Raw genomic sequence first — 18,427 nt, 5'->3', positions numbered from 1 at the left:
TCCAGTGGAGTTGAACACCGTGAGCTTCCTTTCCTGGAGGCCCAGCGTAGCCAGTGGCCGTGTGGTTGTGTATTTATTATGGTGGCTTGGGTCATGTCTTTGCCCTTTTCCTTTACTGAGTAGCAGGGAAATCCAACAGGATATCCCTGGAAACAAGAAAGCTGGGAAGCAGCAGCCAATTCCTCTCAGCCTGGAGTCCATTCCACCTAGGACTGACAAAACTTGAACTCCAGAAGCCAGGTAGGTCTGCAGACACCAGCAAACAGTGTGTGTGTGTGTGTGTGTGTGTGTGTGTGTGTGCATGTGTCTGCAGGAACCTGAAATACTGTGTGCTCGAAGAGCTAATCATTTGTGGAATGGAAGGCACCATGGGCAGAGCTCTGGGGGGTGGGGGAGAGGACAGCCACATTCCAAGAGGCAGAAAGAAAGAGCAGAACCGCAGCATCAATGAAAGTGACCATTTGGGGCCAGGTAGTGCCCATCCCCAAGGCTACGCAGATAGCTGCAAGGTCACCTGTTGAGAAGACTGACCCTCTAGGGACCTGAGAAACATCTAGAATGGTGATAATCACAGGATGAGAGGTGACAGAGGGAAGCGCCTTTTGGAGTCCCTGTCATGAGCTCACACAGTCAGAAACATAAATGATACATTGTGTCGTCTCGAGATGTCAGAATTTGTTGCCTAACAATAAATTCACAACTGTGTGTAAGTGGAGCGGTTTGTCAGATTACCCCTCCCACCATGCTCTCCTTGATAGGCAAACACAAGCTGTCATTCAGTCTTAGTTATTAATATTAACTTTCAGATTATTTAGTGCACACAGTAAATGTGTGCTTTCATGACACGTATATGTTATAGATTGGATACAAAAGGGTTAAAGAGGCAAAGAGTTTCAAAGAGGCCTGAGACACAGAGCTGGGAAACTGATAGCCATTCTGACTCTGGGGGGGGGGGTGGGGGATGTCAGAGCAGCTGGCTCTCCGGAGAGGGCCTGCAGCTGCTGCTGTACTGTCCAGCTGCAAGGCCAGAACTGAAGTGCTGAGCTGGGTCCAGCTGTAGATGTGGCAGGGCAGGAGTGGGCATGGAGTCTCTGGAGTCTCTGAGGGGCGTGGGTGGAAGGACAGCGGATCTAGACTGGATCTGAAGAGAGACAACCTGAGTAGGCTGTGCAGTGGAGCTGAGGGAAGCTGAGGGAGGCTCCAGTGCAGGAAGCAGCAGGGAGCTCTCTGCTGTCTGTCAGCTGATATGCACATCAGGGGGTCAGTAGGGGCTGTCGCCAAGTTCCTGTGAGACAGCTACGCCATTTTCTTGTATGTCCAGTAAGTTCTTGGCCTGGTTTCCTGCTATGGTTTCAATAAGCTCCTGTGCCTAACTACTTTACCCTAGTAGAATCATCCGATGGCCCCTCTCTACTCGCAGAGTGTCGTTTTTCAGTGTGTATTTCCTGACCCGTGCCAGACAGATACACAACCATCCTCCCTTCTCAAAATGGATCCTGAACTGTTTGTAAAATGGAATCTTTCAGGACAAGGCAAGTCTGAAAAGCCATTGTTTTACAATCCCATAATATAAATTAATTTAGGGCAGAGCCCAGCTGGATCTCACCAGTACCCACCAGGGAGCCTCAGAGCCTTGTGACAACTGTTCTTACCCTTGTGGCACCAGCTGCACTGCTTGGGGTGAAAGGGACCATCACCATCATCTTCATTTGGGTACTGACTCTGTTCCAGATACTAAGTACTAGTATTTTTCAAGAAAGTATAGAAGCCTTTCTGGTTTGTGAATTATTCCTGGGAGAGAGCTGAGGTACTCAAGAAGGAAACTGGAGGCCCCTGTGTAATTCCCACCAGGCTGAAAGTGCACAGGCCAAGAAGTCTTCTAGAGAGACGGGGCTCATGGTGGCACAGAGGTCGGCTGGAGAAAGACAGGCTCAATCTAGAGAGTATAGTGGAAGAAGGGCAGAAAGGATGGAGAGGCTGTGGTTAACTACTGCTGAGAGGGACCAGAGGGGGAACTAAATGCACAGAAGAGAGCAGTGGACCCTGAAATGGAGGAGGGAGACAAAGCAGAAGGAGAGATTGGCCTTAAGTAAGCGCTCCTGGGGCAGGCGTAGGGACCTCTTCCATTCCAGTCATGGTTCCTTGGTGTCAGGTGAGACACTGGCTGCGTGCACACCGTTTCCCTATCTTATTCTTTACTGTCTGTATTTGAAATGGAAACTGTTTGTTTGTTTGTTTGTTTGTTTGTGAGACAGGATTTCTTTGTATAGCCCTAGCTGTCCTGGAACTCGCTCTGTAGACTAGGCTGGCCTTGAACTCGCCGAGATCCACTTGCCTCTGCCTAGGGTTAAAGGCATGTGCTACCACTGCCTGGCTGAAATGTAAACCTTTAAAAACTATGTGCGGTCAGCTTTCAAAATGAGGTCAGCTTATGAAGAGAACAGGTTTATTCCGGCTCACTGTGTTGGAGGCTCACCATGATCTGCTCATCTGTCGCTGTGGGCCTGGGGTGAGCGGAATGGCGAAAGCACGTGGAGAAGATGAATCCCTTCCTCATTTCACTGTGAGCCAAATAACACAGGGAAAAGGAAAGTCCCCGTCCTGGGTACCAGTCAGTAACAGCACCCTGTCCTACATCCAGCAGCAGCACTTTGGGGCCAACCCTTACCACACAGGGTTAGGGGAAATGCTCAAAATCCAAACCTTTGTCTACCAAAAGGCAGTTTCAAGGCCCAGAGCTGTAATCTTAGCACTTAGGAGGCTGAGGCAGGAGGACTGTGATTTCTAGTCTTGGGGAGCTCAGAAAGACCCTCCTCAAAAACAAAGTGTTGGTATGTGGAGCAACTGTTGAAAAGTTGAAAAGGACCCTTGGAACGAAAGACTCTCACAGAGCTGATAAAAGTGTCAATGCAGAAGACACCAAGAATCCTTCAGCCAATACCCAGCCCTAAAATACAGAGGCCTGGGGCTGGAGAAATGGCCTAGTGGTTAAGAATGCCCGCTGCTCACATAGAAAGACCAGAGTTCACTCCCAGCACTTACATATTCAAACAGGATGGTCAGTGAGGCTTGCTGGTTTCCAGCCTAGAAGACACCTTCATCAAAGCAACAAGGTAGAGAGTTGGGGAGAGGTGGACCCTCAATACCCTGCACGCACCCCCATGCACACATGTGTGTACCTCATGTGCACACTTGCACACATACACACACAACTTCTATTTTCCCAAATAAAATATACAAATGACTAATGAGCACAGTCCATTCATATCCAAGGGAAACAGGCGAGACGGCTCAGAGCTTGCCAACAGACGCATCTGCAGGACCCAGGCACTGAAAAGATAGAACTGGCTCCCACAAGCTCTCCTCCCACCTCTATAGGTGGCCTATTGTATCCCCTGGGTGCAGGAAGGTAAAGGGAAAGATGTTGCAAAGGGCCAAAGAATAGAAACACCCCAAGCAAGGGTTGAGTCCATCAGCTACTGAGTAGGCTGGCCTTGAACTCACGGAGATCCACTTGCCTCTGCCTAGAATCAGAATGTGCCAGTGCTGATACACACTACAGCATGGTGAACCCTGAATGTCTTTATGACACTGGGGATCAAACTCGGGGCTTCAAGCTTGCCAGGCAAGTTTTCTTCCACTAAGCTGTCCCCTTATTCCAGATGTGTTAAGGGAGAGAAGCCAGTCATGAAAGACCACATGGTACGGGGTTGTGTTTGCACGACAGCCATGGCAGAGGACCTGTCTGGACATCAAGAACTGCTCACCTAGAGCTGGAGGAGGTTTGAGAGTGGGGAGTTGGTCACTCAGGGTTTCCGTTGCTGTGGTAAACACCATAGCCAAAAGCAACTTAGGGAGGAAAGGGCTTATTTCAGCTTACACTTCCAGGTCACAGTTCATCAATGAGGGATGTCAAGCAGGAATTCAAGCAGAAATGAGAGGCAGGCAATGATGCAGAAGCCAGGGAGGGATGCTGCTTACTGACTGACTTTCTCCCTATGGTTTGCCCAGCCTGCTTTCTTTTGCTACCTAGGATCACATGCCTAGGGGTAGCATCATGCCCAGAGCATGGTCCTTCCATCATCAATCACTAATTAAGAAAATACTGGGGGTGGGGGGCTGGAGAGATGGCTCAGCGGTTAAGAGTACTGACTGCTATTCCGAAGGTCCTTAGTTCAAATCCCAGTAACCACATGGTGGCTCACAACCATCTGTCATGGGATCTGATACACTCTTCGGGTGTGTCTGAAGACAGCTACAGTGTACTCACATATAATAAATAAATAAATCTTTAAAAAAAGAAAAGAAAAAGAAAATACTTGGGCTGGAGAGATGGCTCAGTGGTTAAGAGCACTGACTGCTCTTGCAGGGGTCCTGAGTTCAATTCCCAGCAACCACATGGTGGTTCATGACCATCTGTAATGGGATCTGGTGCCCTCTTCTGATGTGTCTGAAGACAACGTCAGACATAAAATAAAATTAATTAATTAATTAAAAACCTTTTAAAAAGAAAAGAAAATACCCCCACAGTGGCCTCATTGGAGGTGTGGCCTTGTTAGAGGAAGTGGGTCACTGTCAAAGCAGGGCTGCAAGGTCTCATATATGTGCTCAAGTTCCACCAGTGTGATCCAGACCCTCCTCCTGACTGCCTGTGGGTCAAGAAGTAGAACTCGGGTGGGAGGGGGAGCTGTGTGAGGGTGGGGCTAGGAGGAGGGGCTGCAATCTGGATGTAATAAATAAATGTGAATAAATAAATTAATTAATGGAAAAAACAAACAAAAAAAAAAGTAGCAGCACTCTTGGCTTCTCCAGTACCATGCCTGCCTGCATGCTGAATGGACCGGTTCTCATGTAGCCCAGGCTAATGGATTGAACCTCTGAACCTGTAAGCTAGCCTCAGTGAAGTGTTGTCCTTTATAGAGCTGTGCTGGTCATGGTGTCTGCTCACAGCAGTAAAGCCCTAAGTAAAACAGAGTGGCTGGGAAGATGGCTCAGCTGATGATGTACTTGTTGTGTATGGGAATCCCAGCGCCTGGAGCTAGAGGCAGGAGGATCCCTGGAGCTCACTGGCAGCCAGTCAAGGCCAAGTCAGGGAGCCCCAGGTTCGGCGAGGGGCCCTGCCTCAAAACTTAAGACAAAGAGGGACTGAGGAAAACTGTGTCAGCCTCTGGCTCCTACACACATGTGCTTGTGCCCAGTCACCTGCATAAACCTGTGCTCGCTCACGTGCTGGGATTCCTGCAAGCATCTCGGTTGGCAGGGAAATGATTCTTCAACTCCGTGTGGAGCAGTTAAGCACATTTACATTTAAGCACAGTAAAACTTTAGGGACAAATTTCCACATGACAACTACAATAAAGATTACGGTTGGCCATGTAAGCACTTCCCTGCTAAGTACGTCTATATAACAAATCACCTGTGACCTTCACCATAAGAGCGAGTTCTGGTGACTGATAAACAGTGTTCAACATTAGGGCCTAAAAGGAATGTTCAGGATTTGGGGATCCAGGAGGAGGCTGGTTCCACAGAATAACAAAAGATCCCCAGGTTGTTAGACAGCACCCATTCCAGCCTTCTGGTTCCCCCAATGCTCTCTCTAAGCTGTACCTTTTGCGTACATGTACACATAAAAAAATTCATACTTAGAGTCTGATACATGGTCATCAACCTTTGATACCCGGTATACACATATGGGCATTGCTGGGGTACAGGGGAGCTCAGTACAGAGCCTACTGGCCTTCAGTTAGTCCCAGGGCCTCCCCCAGCTCATTGCCTGTTTCTCACCCCCTCCCCCATTCTTTCAGATTGGCTAGAGGGATCACATCCATTCCTCTCAGTTTCAAAATATAAAAGGAGGCAGCATTAGAAAGCCCACTCTTAGGTTGATGACGAAATCAGCCATAATAACTGACAAACTCAGTTAGTAGGAGCTTGTCACATAGTAGGAGACTCCCGCAGGTGGCCCTCTGACTTGTGCTGTGGGGTGTGTGTGCGTGTGTGTGTGTGTGTGTGTGTGTGTGTGTGTGTGTGTGTGTGTGTGTTTAGTCCAGTCTTGCCGGGCAGTGGTAGTACACACCTTTAATCCCAGTACTGAGGAGACAGAGGCAGGCAGATCTCTGTGAGTTGAAGTTAGCCTGATCTATAAGTCACTTCCAGGATAGCCAGGGCTACATAGAAAAACCTTGTCTCAAACAAACAAACAAAACAACAGCAGGGGTTGGGGATTTAGCTCAGTGGTAGAGCGCTTGCCTAGCAAGCCCAAGGCCCTGGGTTCGGTCCTCAGTTCCGAGAAAACAACAACAACAACAACAACGAAGTCCAGTCTCCTTCATATGGCCACTGGTGGCCCCCCTGGGCACAGGGGTCTAGTCTGCACATGCGCAGGACTCTCTGTGGTGACCCACATCCAGCCCTGGAGTGTCAGCTCTTTCTGGTCTCTGACCAGGGTTGTGTTCTGTGGAAGCAAGCCAGCTGGCGAGCCTCCCACTGACCGCCTACCCCAGATTCCCCCTTTATCTCCTGCAGCCTCTTCCCAGGAACTTCCGAGAATGCAGAGCTAACTCTGCAGAAGGCTGCAAAGCTTCCAACACAGAGCTCCCCGTTTTCGGCCAAGAGGTGGTCCTGCTTGCCCTCCCGCTTCTCAAAGCAACCAAAAGCAGACATACAGAACACTCAGAGCAGTCGTTTTCAAGACATCAGGCAATGGGGGAGAGTAATCCCGAGGATGGGGGAAATGAGGTCCAGACCACCGCTGGCCTGAGAGTCTTCCAGACCACAGAGCAGGAAGGGGACGCTGCCCCTGCAGAGTCCAGTGGACTTCCTGAGTGTAGGAAACAGAGTATTTGGGGCAGTGAGGTGGCTGCTGTCGGTAGGACAGAGTGGTAAAGAGAGATCCCCCAAGTGCGTGTTCCGTGCAGGAGGGTCCCTGCTCCAGCAGTCATTATTATTATTACATCCCACACGTTGAAGGGGGCAGTGTGTGCTCAGTGACAGAGGATGTATCCATGGGAGGCTCTGGGGTCAAAGCTCAGACCCCATCCTCCCTCCCTCCCAAAAGATTGAGCCAGAGATAAGAACGATGTCTGAAGTTAAGCAACAGCTCTGGGTGGGATTGACAGCGTTACAGAAGAACACATTCTCAAAAACAGCGCAGTGCAAACCTCAGGGAGTGAAGCAGAAGGAAAAAGATTGGGGTGTGGAGAAGACCATTAAAAATACAGTAAACGCAAAGAAAGCCATTGACCCAGAGCGACTTCAACCAGTGTGAACAGTGTTACTAGGAGCTTTGGGAAAGAGAACAGAGCGGGGAGAACCATTAGAGGATTTGTGGTAGAAAGTTACCGCATTGGATGATAAAAGTTAAACTCCAGAGCTCCAAAGATTTCTTTGAACTTCCAGCACAAGAAGCCAGAAAACCGGGCCAGCAAAGACTGACCGCCACACTTGATGACAAGAGTCTAGTCGCCGGGACTCACACACTAAGAGGGATCTGACTGGCATTCACTCACACACACATACACATAAGTAATAAGAATAAGACTGTGTGGGGGCTGGAGAAATGAATTAGCCGTTAAGAGCGCCGACTGCGGGGCTGGAGAGATGGCTCAGCCGTTCAGAGCGCCGACTGCTCTTGTGGAGGGCCTGGGTTTGGCTCCAGCCTCCATCTGATGGCTCCCAACCGTCTACAGATCTAGTCATATACAGAGGATCTGATGTCCTCTCCTGACCCCCATGGGCACCAGGCATGCACACAGCACACACATGCATGCAAGTATGACACTCGTGAACAAACATGGGTGTATAAATGCATACGTGTGTGAATAATATTAATAGTAATAATATTAGGCCTGCAAGGTGATTCATCAGGTAAAGGCATTTGCTACTAAGCTTGAAGACCTTAGTGCAGTCTCTAGACTCAGGTAGCGTCTCCCACAAGCTGTCCTCTGACCTCTAACACACACTTTGACTTGCATTTACCCAACTCCAAGTAAATAAGTGGTTTTTGGTTTGTTGGTTTGGTTGGTTGATTGGTTGATTGGTTGGTTGGTTGGTTGGTTGGTTTTGCTTTTGCTTTTGCTTTGTTTTTCCATGACAGGGTTCTATGTAGCTCTGGCTGCCCTAGAACTCTCTCTGTAGACCAGGCCAGCCTCTGACTAACAAGATCCATCCGCCTCTGTCTCCCAAGAGCTGGGACCATGTGTCACTGCTTACTTAGCCCAAATAAATAGTGTAAACAATTTTTAAAGAAACGACCCAGTCCAGGTTTGTGATGCACACCTGTCACCCTAGCACTGGAGAGACAGGGTTTAAGCAGCTTGATCTAGATCCTGAGTTCCAGGCCTGCTGAGGTTCCATACTGAGATCCTGTCTCAAAAGAAAGGGAAAAAAAAACAAACAAAAACTCAGAAGAAACAACTCGGAAGTCACTAGTTCACTATCTGGACAGTGGTGATTGTTTCCCAAGTGTGTGCATCTGTCAAAACACATCCACATTCCATCCCAGACACAGTGTCTCCCACTCTTCATACGACCAGGCAGACACAGGATGGCTTCTGGTTAGAAAGACTATGTGCAAGAGACCGTGTGCCAGCATGTAGGACAGAAGCTGTTAGCGTGAGAGTGTCCATGTGTGTTCACACAAAGTGAGAATGTGCTTGCATGTCTGAATGCATGCATGCTCGAGGGCTTCTGTGAGAGTGTGCATAATACATGTGTGCACATGTGCATGTTTGTGCGCATGTGCATGAGAGTATGAAAGCATGTTTGTATGCACACGTGCATCTGAAGATCCGTGTGCGTTTATGTGAGTGGGTGAGCACATGTGTGTAAAGTCCTATGTGTCCGAGTGGGAGGGTCTAGGAAGGAGCCTGAGAACAGCTTCTGCTTTTACTCATTCCAGAAGCCCTCACAGCCCACAGAACAATGCTGTGGCTTGCTCTCTGTGGAGGTTCTGAGCACAGCTTCATGCTGCTAGGTGCTCAGAGTTTTCTCTCTGTGCTCAGTGTCCTCTGCTGAGAGCCAGGGCAGCAGAGGCACCATCGTCACCATGCCTGCCTTTGCAGCAGAAGGCATGACAGGAATCTTGAGTGGTTGCGGCAGAAAGCTGAGCTCAGTGAGCACGAGGCAGAAAGGGGCTTTGCTAACAGGATACTGAGGGCAAGCAAGGAGAGTGTCTGGTGACCCAGAGGACAAGGGAAGGAAACCATCACAGCCCAACATGGGCACTTGGAACCAAATTCAGAGCTTCTGTAAGAGCAGTATGTGCTCTAAATCGCTGAGCTATCTCTCCAGCTCTGGTAACATTCATCTTTGACAGAAGACTTTAAGGATTCTGTGATCCACAGCAGCTTGTTGTGTTTTGTTTTTAATGTGTGTGTGTGTGTGTGTGTGTGTGTGTGTGTGCACACATTTATGCATGCACATGTTTATGCATGATAGGGGCAAGTTTATATGTGTGCATGTTTGTGTGTGCACATGCCAGTGTACACATGCCACAGCACATGTGGCCAGGGCAGAGGGCATCCCAAATGCTGGTCCTCACCTTCTACCTTGTTTGAAGCAGTCTCCTTCAGTGCTACTTAAGCCAGATCTCTTGGCTTTGGGAGATTTTCGGGTTTCTGCCTCCCATCTTGTGAGAGGAAGTTCTAGGATTGCATCTGCAATGAGTCTAGCTTTTGCACAGGTTCTGGGGACTTGAGCTCAAGCCCTCGTGCAGGCCACAGCAAGCACTTTACTCACCCAGTTTTACTGGGACTCAGTTTTGTTGTAATGGTGCACACAGGAAGGGGCAGCAGCTGGCCAAGCAGAAGATCGAAGGATTAGCACACACCACCATTGCTGCAGATCACAGGGTCCCAGAGCATGGGGGGCAGCTTGAGCTCCTTGGGGCAGTGAGTGTGCGTCGGGGCACCTTGTCAATGACCAGAGATTGGAGTTCAATGATGTTTTAACATGCTAGTAGTTTCATGGAGTTCCTATTAGTAACTGAACCAAGAAAGTCATAGATGAAGACGCCCTTCAAACACATCAGGCATGTGGGCGTGTGGCTGTTAGTCTTGGAGTTGAAAGGTTTAGAATCAGCATGGAAGCTACCTTCTGAGCGTGGTGTGAGGGAGTTTATAGACTCCGTTAAGGGAGGTGGGAAGGCAGAGCCACTGTGGGTGGCACCAGGCCCTGGCTGGGGTCCTGGGCTAAGTAAAGAAGAGAAAGGAACTTAAATACCAGCATTCATGTCTGCTGTACTCACGTCATTTCTTCCAAGAAGATGGGCTCTAGAGCGAGGCTAGCTTAAGGGCCTAAGGAAGGATCTCACCTCGTCTCTGCCACATAGGCAATGTAGAGGTCACTCGGGTCACTAGCCACCTCTGGTCTGTGTTGTGGGAGCTTGGGGAGCCTCTGACTATCCAGACAATGTAAGGGTCATCTGGGGGAGCTCCTGACTGTGGGGTCGTTTAGGTGGTGCCAGCCACCTCTGGTCCTGGTTCTAGAAGCTCAATAAGGCCTGGTCCAACAGATAATGCAGGTCGCCAGGCCATTAATCACCTCCAAACCCCAGCTCTCTGGATGGAAAGAATGGGTTTTACATCCATTCCTTTGTGAAGACAGTCCTTTTGGTTTTCTTGGACATCTATGCACACAGGGACCCTCATGCTGTGCTCCTAACAACCCTCTGCTTCATTTTTGGAACAAGATCTCCTGGTGAACCTAACACTTAGCACTTTGGTAAGACTGGCTGGTCAGCAAGCTTTGGGGAACCCCCTGTCTCCACCTCCCCAGTGCTGAGAATACAGGCATGCACCATCACACCCGGCTGGTGAGACCAGTGGTTCTGCTCTCGCACAGGACTTGAGTTCAGTTCCCAACATCCACACTGGGTGGCTCACAGCTATCTACAACCACAGCTCCAATGAGACTGAGGGCTCTGGGATCCATAGGCATTTTCACTCGATGAGCATAAACTCACACATGAATGAATACACACACGCGTGCACACACACACACACACACACGCACGCACGCACACACAAGCACACACACGCATGCATGCATGCATGCACATGCACACACACATGCGTAATTAAAAACAAGTCTTTATAAAGCCAGGCAATGGTGGCAGAGGCAGGCAGATCCTGGAACGGAGTGAGTTCCAGGACAGCCTCAGTTGAGTTTGGTGTAATTATGCTTCCATGTGCACCGGGGGTTGTACTACACCAGGAAACTGTTGTCTAAATTATACTGTGTTTAAATCTGTTGGGAACAAACTGCCAGCCGTCAGACTCCTTAGCAGGTTTGAAAGATACAGAAGACAGAGCCGATGTGCCGTCATCCTCCGAACATCACTTTCTTCACTGGAGGAACATGGCCACGGCGCTCGTGACCATCAGCCTGGATCCAGATGCTCCCAGGAGAAGCTTCTCTCTGGCCCGCATCCCAGGAATCACTGTGTGTGGAGAAACCTCATGCTTTTATTATTCAGACTCAGAGAGCCATGGAGCCCATGTTACTTACTGCATTGGCTGATTTCCCCGCAAAGAACTCGACTCTGTGATGAACTGCTCACCTAGCCTTTTCCTGCTACTCTTTTGAGCTTCTCTGCTCCAGAGATCTCTTTAAAGACTATTTTATTTTACACTGTTTTTTAGATAGGGATTCAGCATTGCATTCCAAGCTGACCTCAAACTCATGATCTTCCTGCCTCGGTCTCCCGAGTCCTTGAATTATTGATGTCCGTCAAGCCAGACTCTTACTCTTGTTTTGTTTTGAGACAGATTTTTATCTCTGTAGTCCTGGCTGTCCTGGAACTCACTCTGTAGAGCAGGCTGGCCTTGAACTCAGAACTTGCCTCTGTCGTCCAAGTGCTAGCATTAAAGGCGTGCGCCACCACACTTAGCTTCCATACAACGGTGTTGATAATATTATTTCCCTTCCCTCAACTCAATTTTATAGAGGAATAATGAGTCACATTGTATTTCACCACCACCACTAAGTGTCTGCTTCTGTATAGGAAAGGGCCCAGAGGCAAGGCAAAGCAGCCTTCTTCAACTGCGAGATTCTCCACTCTGGAAGCTGGGACTTCGGTGGGATGGATAGGAAGGGTCTTCCTGGCACTCACTAAAACTACTTTAGGCCTAAACCTGTGTCCCATCCAATCTTAAACCTGTTCACCACCCAGGGAGTGTAGCCATGTTGTCTCACAGATTAGAACACTTAGCCACAGCTGACGTAGAGTCACCAACCCACAATTCAATTGTTGAGCCACACTTTTAACAAAGGGCTGCACACCTGCAGGCTGCACACCTGCAGGCTACATACCTGGTTCTACCCCATACCAGCCAAACACTGCACTTCTGTCAGCTGGCTCCAGGGGAAATTCCACACCACATACTAGGAAAGGAGCTGCACACTTGCAGGTTGTGACCCTGATCACAACACACACACACACACACACACACACACACACACACACACACACACACACACACACAGAGGTCAGAAGGAAAAGTTGCAGCTGGTCTCCACAGGATTGTTTTCTCTTTTCTTTTCTTTTTTTTTTTTTTTTTCGGAGCTGGGGACCGAACCTTGCGCTTGCTAGCCAAGCGCTCTACCACTGAGCTAAATCCCCAACCCCCACAGAATTGTTTTATACCACAGACTCCATAGCTGGTTCGAAGGCAGCAGGGAAGCCAACAGCCTTTTTGTAAAAACATTCATTGTACAGGACAGGCTTAGCAAGGATAGAAAGTCACTCTTTCTGTTTCCCTACTGACACCAGACCATGACGTGTTGCCTGAACAGGGCTTGAGAAGGTTGGGTTAGGCTGAGGTAGCCCTGCCTTGCTCTGCAGTGACCTTACTGTATGGATCCTACTCAATGGGTCTTTCCTTGAGGTTCCCCAGCAGTCAGGGCACCCCTCCCCACACTGCAATAAACGGGGATCACAGGACCAACAAAAGGTGACCAATGGGATAAGAACTATGTGAGGCGGGGTTGGGGATTTAGCTCAGTGGTAGAGCGCTTGCCTAGCAAATGCAAGGCCCTGGCTTCGGTCCCCAGCTCCGAAAAAAAGAAAAAGGGAAAAAAAAAAAAAGAACTAAGTGAGGCACAGTTGGAACAAGTAAGGCCCAGTATGTCGCCAGGGTCAGGAAGGGTCAGTACCTTGAGTACATGCCAATGGCTCTGAGACTCTGAGTATCTCAGCAAGAAGAGAGAAACTTTTATTCTGTGCAAAATCCATGGAGTATCCAATCCACCACAGACACTGGCAGAGGAAGCATTCACACTGCTGTATACATTCAAACTCCTGTGCCATTCGCACTGCTGTGTCCACATTCACACTGCTGTGTCCACATTCACACTGCTATGTACACATTCATGCTGCCATGTACAATTCACACTGCTGTTACACATTCACACTGCTGTTACACATTCACACTGCTGTTACACATTCACACTGCTGTTACACATTCACACTACTATGCACATTCACACTGCCGTGCACACATTCACACTGCCATGCACACATTCACACTGCTATGTACACATTCACACTGCTGTGTGTACATTCGCACTGCTGTGTCCACATTCACACTGCTGTGTCCACATTCACACTGCTGTGTACACATTCATGCTGCCATGTACAATTCACACTGCTGTTACACATTCACACTGCTGTTACACATTCACACTGCTGTTACACATTCACACTGCTGTTACACATTCACACTGCTGTTACACATTCACACTGCTGTTACACATTCACACTGCTGTTACACATTCACACTGCTGTTACACATTCACACTGCCATGCACACATTCACACTGCTGTTACACATTCACACTGCCGTGCACACATTCACACTGCTGTTACACATTCACACTGCTGTGCACACATTCACACTGCTGTTACACATTCACACTACTGTTACACATTCACACTGCTGTGCACACATTCACACTGCTGTTACACATTCACACTGCCATGCACACATTCACACTGCTGTTACACATTCACACTGCTATGTACACATTCACACTGCTGTTACACATTCACACTGCTGTGCACACATTCACACTGCTGTTACACATTCACACTGCTGTGCACACATTCACACTGCCATGCACACATTCACACTGCCGTGCACACATTCACACTGCTGTTACACATTCACACTGCTGTGCACACATTCACACTGCTGCGCGCACACTTACACTGCCATGTGCACACTCATTCTGCTCTGCACATCCACACTGGTGTGTGCACATTCACACTGCCGTGCCCACATTCACACTGCCATGTACAATTCACACTGCTGTGTACACATTGTCGCCACCTCACCCCAGCACTGTATGTTCTCCAGCTGGTATGATTTGAATGTAAAATGTCCCCTAATAGTGTCCTGTGCTTGTACACTTGGTCTCCAGCTGGTGACACTGTTTTGGGAAGATTATAGGATCTTTTGGACATATAGGACATATAGCCCAGCTCTCAGATATCGGTCTCTGGAGCAAGCCTTGAAGAATATGAATCTCTGATCCTGGCTGGGGCTCCCAGCTGCCTTCCCCATCAACAGACACTACGTAAAAAGCCACCACAGTCTGGCTACCATGGTGGCCAATACCCTCTAAAGCCATGAGCCCAGATAGACCTTCTAAAAATATTCTGATGCTGGGGTCCAGCTTCGACACAGAATCGGAGTTCTCAACTGGAAGCAGGGATATCTGGAAGGCGTGTAATAAATAAACACAGACTACTCTTTGGGAACAAACTGACAGGCAATTTCAAGGCTTAAAGTCTCTCTCTCTGTCTGTCTGTCAGCTCGAGGCTGCACACACTCTGCATTCTCTTGCTCACTCTGCCTTTTTTATTGTGCTTTTCTTTTCTCAAACTCCCACACTCATGCACACCTCTGTTCATTACCCTTTCATTCTACACACACTCTTCATACACACCTCGCACATATTTCACACACACCACATGCACTCTCCTTTTACTCACACACACAATCTTCATACACACCTCACAGTCTCTCTTCACTCACTCTTCACATGCTCTTCTCATGCTCTCTCTCTCTCTCTCTCTCTCTCTCTCTCTCTCTCTCTCTCTCTCTCACACACACACACACACACACACACACACTCATGGACACCTCACTCTCTCTCTACTCGCTCTCCATTTGTTCCTTACACGCTCACACATGCTCACACATGCTCAAACATGCTCTCTCACTCGCTCCCTCATTGACTCCCTCATTCGCTCTCTAGCCTTACTCTTGCCCCAGTCTTTTATTGATAATCCAAAAGCTGGTAGAAAAAAGACATTGTATAATCATTGCCAAATCAAATTCAAAAGAATAACCACATCCCACAAAGAACTAAGAATTACAACTGTTCCCCAAAGTTTCAAGCTTCCCCTATTCCCAGGCCTGTGGCCAAAATAATAATCGCAAACTTATCATTATTTAAACTTTAACTTTTGACTTATACTGCAGAGCTCAGAGCTCCAAGGTCAGCTACTTACATTTTCCTGTGAAGCTCTAATGATAAATGACATCAGCAAAGCTACCAGGCAGTGGCCAGAAAGAATCGTTAACCCTTAACTCAGTGGTTCTGCTAGATTTCTGTTCCTTGCACACAATGACTCTCATAAGAGTCCCAGTGCTTTGACTTAGTTTTACTAGTATATAATTTTATATATTCTATACTTCCTTATCCAGGAACTAGTCTCCTAACTTCAATAGCTTTTTCCTTTCTTGAGGTCCCAATATTGGCTCTAATTCATTTTCTAATAATTTCTTTCAAGCTTCTTTGCAAGTCAAGCATTAATCTGGAACTACCATTGTGCAGTTATTACATTGTTTCCAAGATGAGAACACATAGCACGCACCTGGGCCGTTAGGGCTGTGCTGCGCTCTGTCCCTGTGCCTCGATTTCCAATTGTTTAAGAATCATTACATCAAGGAACATCTAGTTTCACAGAATCCACCAGAGCAGAAGGAGAAAGAAGTAGGAAGGTCAGACATAATAGAATAATTATGCACACCAAGGCCAACCGAAAGGCAGTCACGCACAAATGAAATCTATACAGCCGTTGTCCAGGGCTAAGGTTAGGAGAAATGGGAACCACCAGTTTTTACAAAGAGCTGCTGTGGGCTTCTGAGATGTCTCCATCCCAGCCTACTGCTGGCTGTCCCTGTCATCGTATGTCCCCAGCATTCTAACAGTGAGAATAACACACTAAAGGCTCTGTGGTGGTTTATTTGTTAGTTATTATTATCATTATTGTTGGTTTTGTTTTGGGATACAGCATTTTTCGGTGTGTAGCTCTGGCTGTCCTAGAATTCACTCTGTAGACCAGGCTTTGAACTCACAGAGCTTCCCCTGCCTCTGCCTCTGTCTCTGCCTGAGTGCTAGGATTAAAGGCCTTCGCTACCACATTCTGCAGTGGTTTATTTTTGGTGGGGCTCACAGTGGTGGGGCTCGAGTTCAGAGCCTCACACGTGGAAGGCAAGCGCTCTGCCTCTAGCTACACCCTCAGCCATGAAGCTGGATAGTAAAAATTGCCTTGTCACGCAGGTTATGGTTGAAAACGTTACTGAAGTTTCTAGAGGAAAAGGACACTTAGGGTCTAGCTCTGCTCTGAAGGTTGACTGGAAACCTTCAAGGAGTGGCCAAGTAGGACACAGCTGGAGATGGGGCAGAGGGAAGTCAGGGAAGGGAGAGGACAGAGACCTAGCATCGTCCTTGTATGGGCTGAGGAGTAGGGAGAGGCATCAGTTTGGGCTTCAAAGGGGAAGTTTTTCCCTGTGGTCCAACTAGGCCTGATAAACAGTGCCTGCAGATCCCTGATCAGCAAGGGGTCTGAGGGATGGCTCTAAAAAGCCCCAGGTTTCCAAACTGCAGAGCGGAGACAGAAATAGGAGAAGCGTGCAGCACACTGAAGGCTCTCTCATTCTCAGACCATCGACCCCCTGGATGGACTTCAGATAAACTGCACACCGCCCACAAGCTCTGCCCTGGGAAGCTTGGTTTTCCTCTGACCAAAAGCAGATTTTACTGACAGATTAGCCAGCAGGGACCTGGGGTGACAGAGAGGTCAACCAGGAGTGCAAAGCTATGTGGAGCACTGAATCACCCTAATGAGGCACCTCAGTTCCTGGGAGCTGGAGAGAGGCAAATTCAAGATGAGGCCCTGCAACAGCTTCCACAGGCAGTGCAGTGCGTCCCATCTGGCTCCCAGGAGGAAGCCCTTTCCCTACAAGGGCTATTATCCCCCTGTGCGCCTGTAGACACTGAGGCACAGGACATTGAAGTGGAAATGTCTAGCTCTTTAGAAAGTTAGTTACGCCAAATGACGTTTTGCTGGGGCACACAGGTGAAAGGGTGTCTTGCTAAGGCAAACACGCGAGAGACTGTTTTCCTGAAGCAGACCCCAGTGAAAGGATGTGTGATGGAGGAGTACAAACATGGTCCCACAGACAGTGGGAGACGAGCACTGAGCTGGGTTTGGTTTGCTCCACCTCACTAGTCTTCCACGAAAGACAGGCATGTATCGGTTCACCTTACATTGTGTCGCTGAGCTCAACCTGTGCTAACACTGCCACGGAGAGCAACTCGCCCAGGAACTGCTTGTGCAGTTCCTGCAGCTGCTCTCGGCTGATTGAACCACGACTGCCCGGTGTCTGCTTGCTCAAAGGACTAGACTGTAGCTGCTGGTTCGTGCCTGGTGTCTGCCTGCCGAGAGGACTGCTCTGCAGATGCTGAGTTGTATTTGGTGTCTGCAGTGGGACTCAAGTGCTGTCCAAGAACTATTGCTGAATAGGTCTTCTCCCCTCATCTTAATGATGTTTCTACTACCTCTGCTGGGTGGTGGGCTAGAGGAGAGGTTAAACCCTTAATAAAAGTAGGTTGCAGGGGTTGGGGATTTAGCTCAGCGGTAGAGCGCTTGCCTAGCAAGTGCAAGGCCCTGGGTTCGGTCCCCAGCTCCAAAAAAAAACAAAAAACAAAACAAAAAAAAAAAACCAAAACAGTAGGTTGTAAAAAATGTATACCTGCAGGGCATGTCTGAGTGAGAGCCCAGCACTTCTCCCTGCCTCCCTCAAGTACATGGCCACTGACACACACACACACACACACACACACACACACACACACACACACACCATAAAACACATCATTTCCCTTTGGGCACACGCAAACTGCTGTGCTGCAGTCGTCCTCTCTCTTAGGTCATTTGGCTTTTTCAGTTGTGTTCGGCATTTGCTTTTTTTGGAAAGGGTCTCACTTCAAGCTGGCCTGGAACTTGCTATGTAGATCAAGTTGGCCTTGAACTTGACATGATCTACCTGCCTCTGCTTAGGGTTGCGAGCCTGCATTTTCAGAGTTGGCTTGTGCTTTTATGTACGTAGGGTGCATGTAACAGATAGGATTG

The sequence above is a fragment of the Rattus norvegicus genome, chromosome 4 (assembly GCF_021556685.1).
Source record: "Rattus norvegicus strain SHRSP/BbbUtx chromosome 4, alternate assembly SHRSP_T2T, whole genome shotgun sequence".
NCBI lineage: Eukaryota > Metazoa > Chordata > Mammalia > Rodentia > Muridae > Rattus > Rattus norvegicus.
This window is presented reverse-complemented; position numbering follows the sequence as displayed.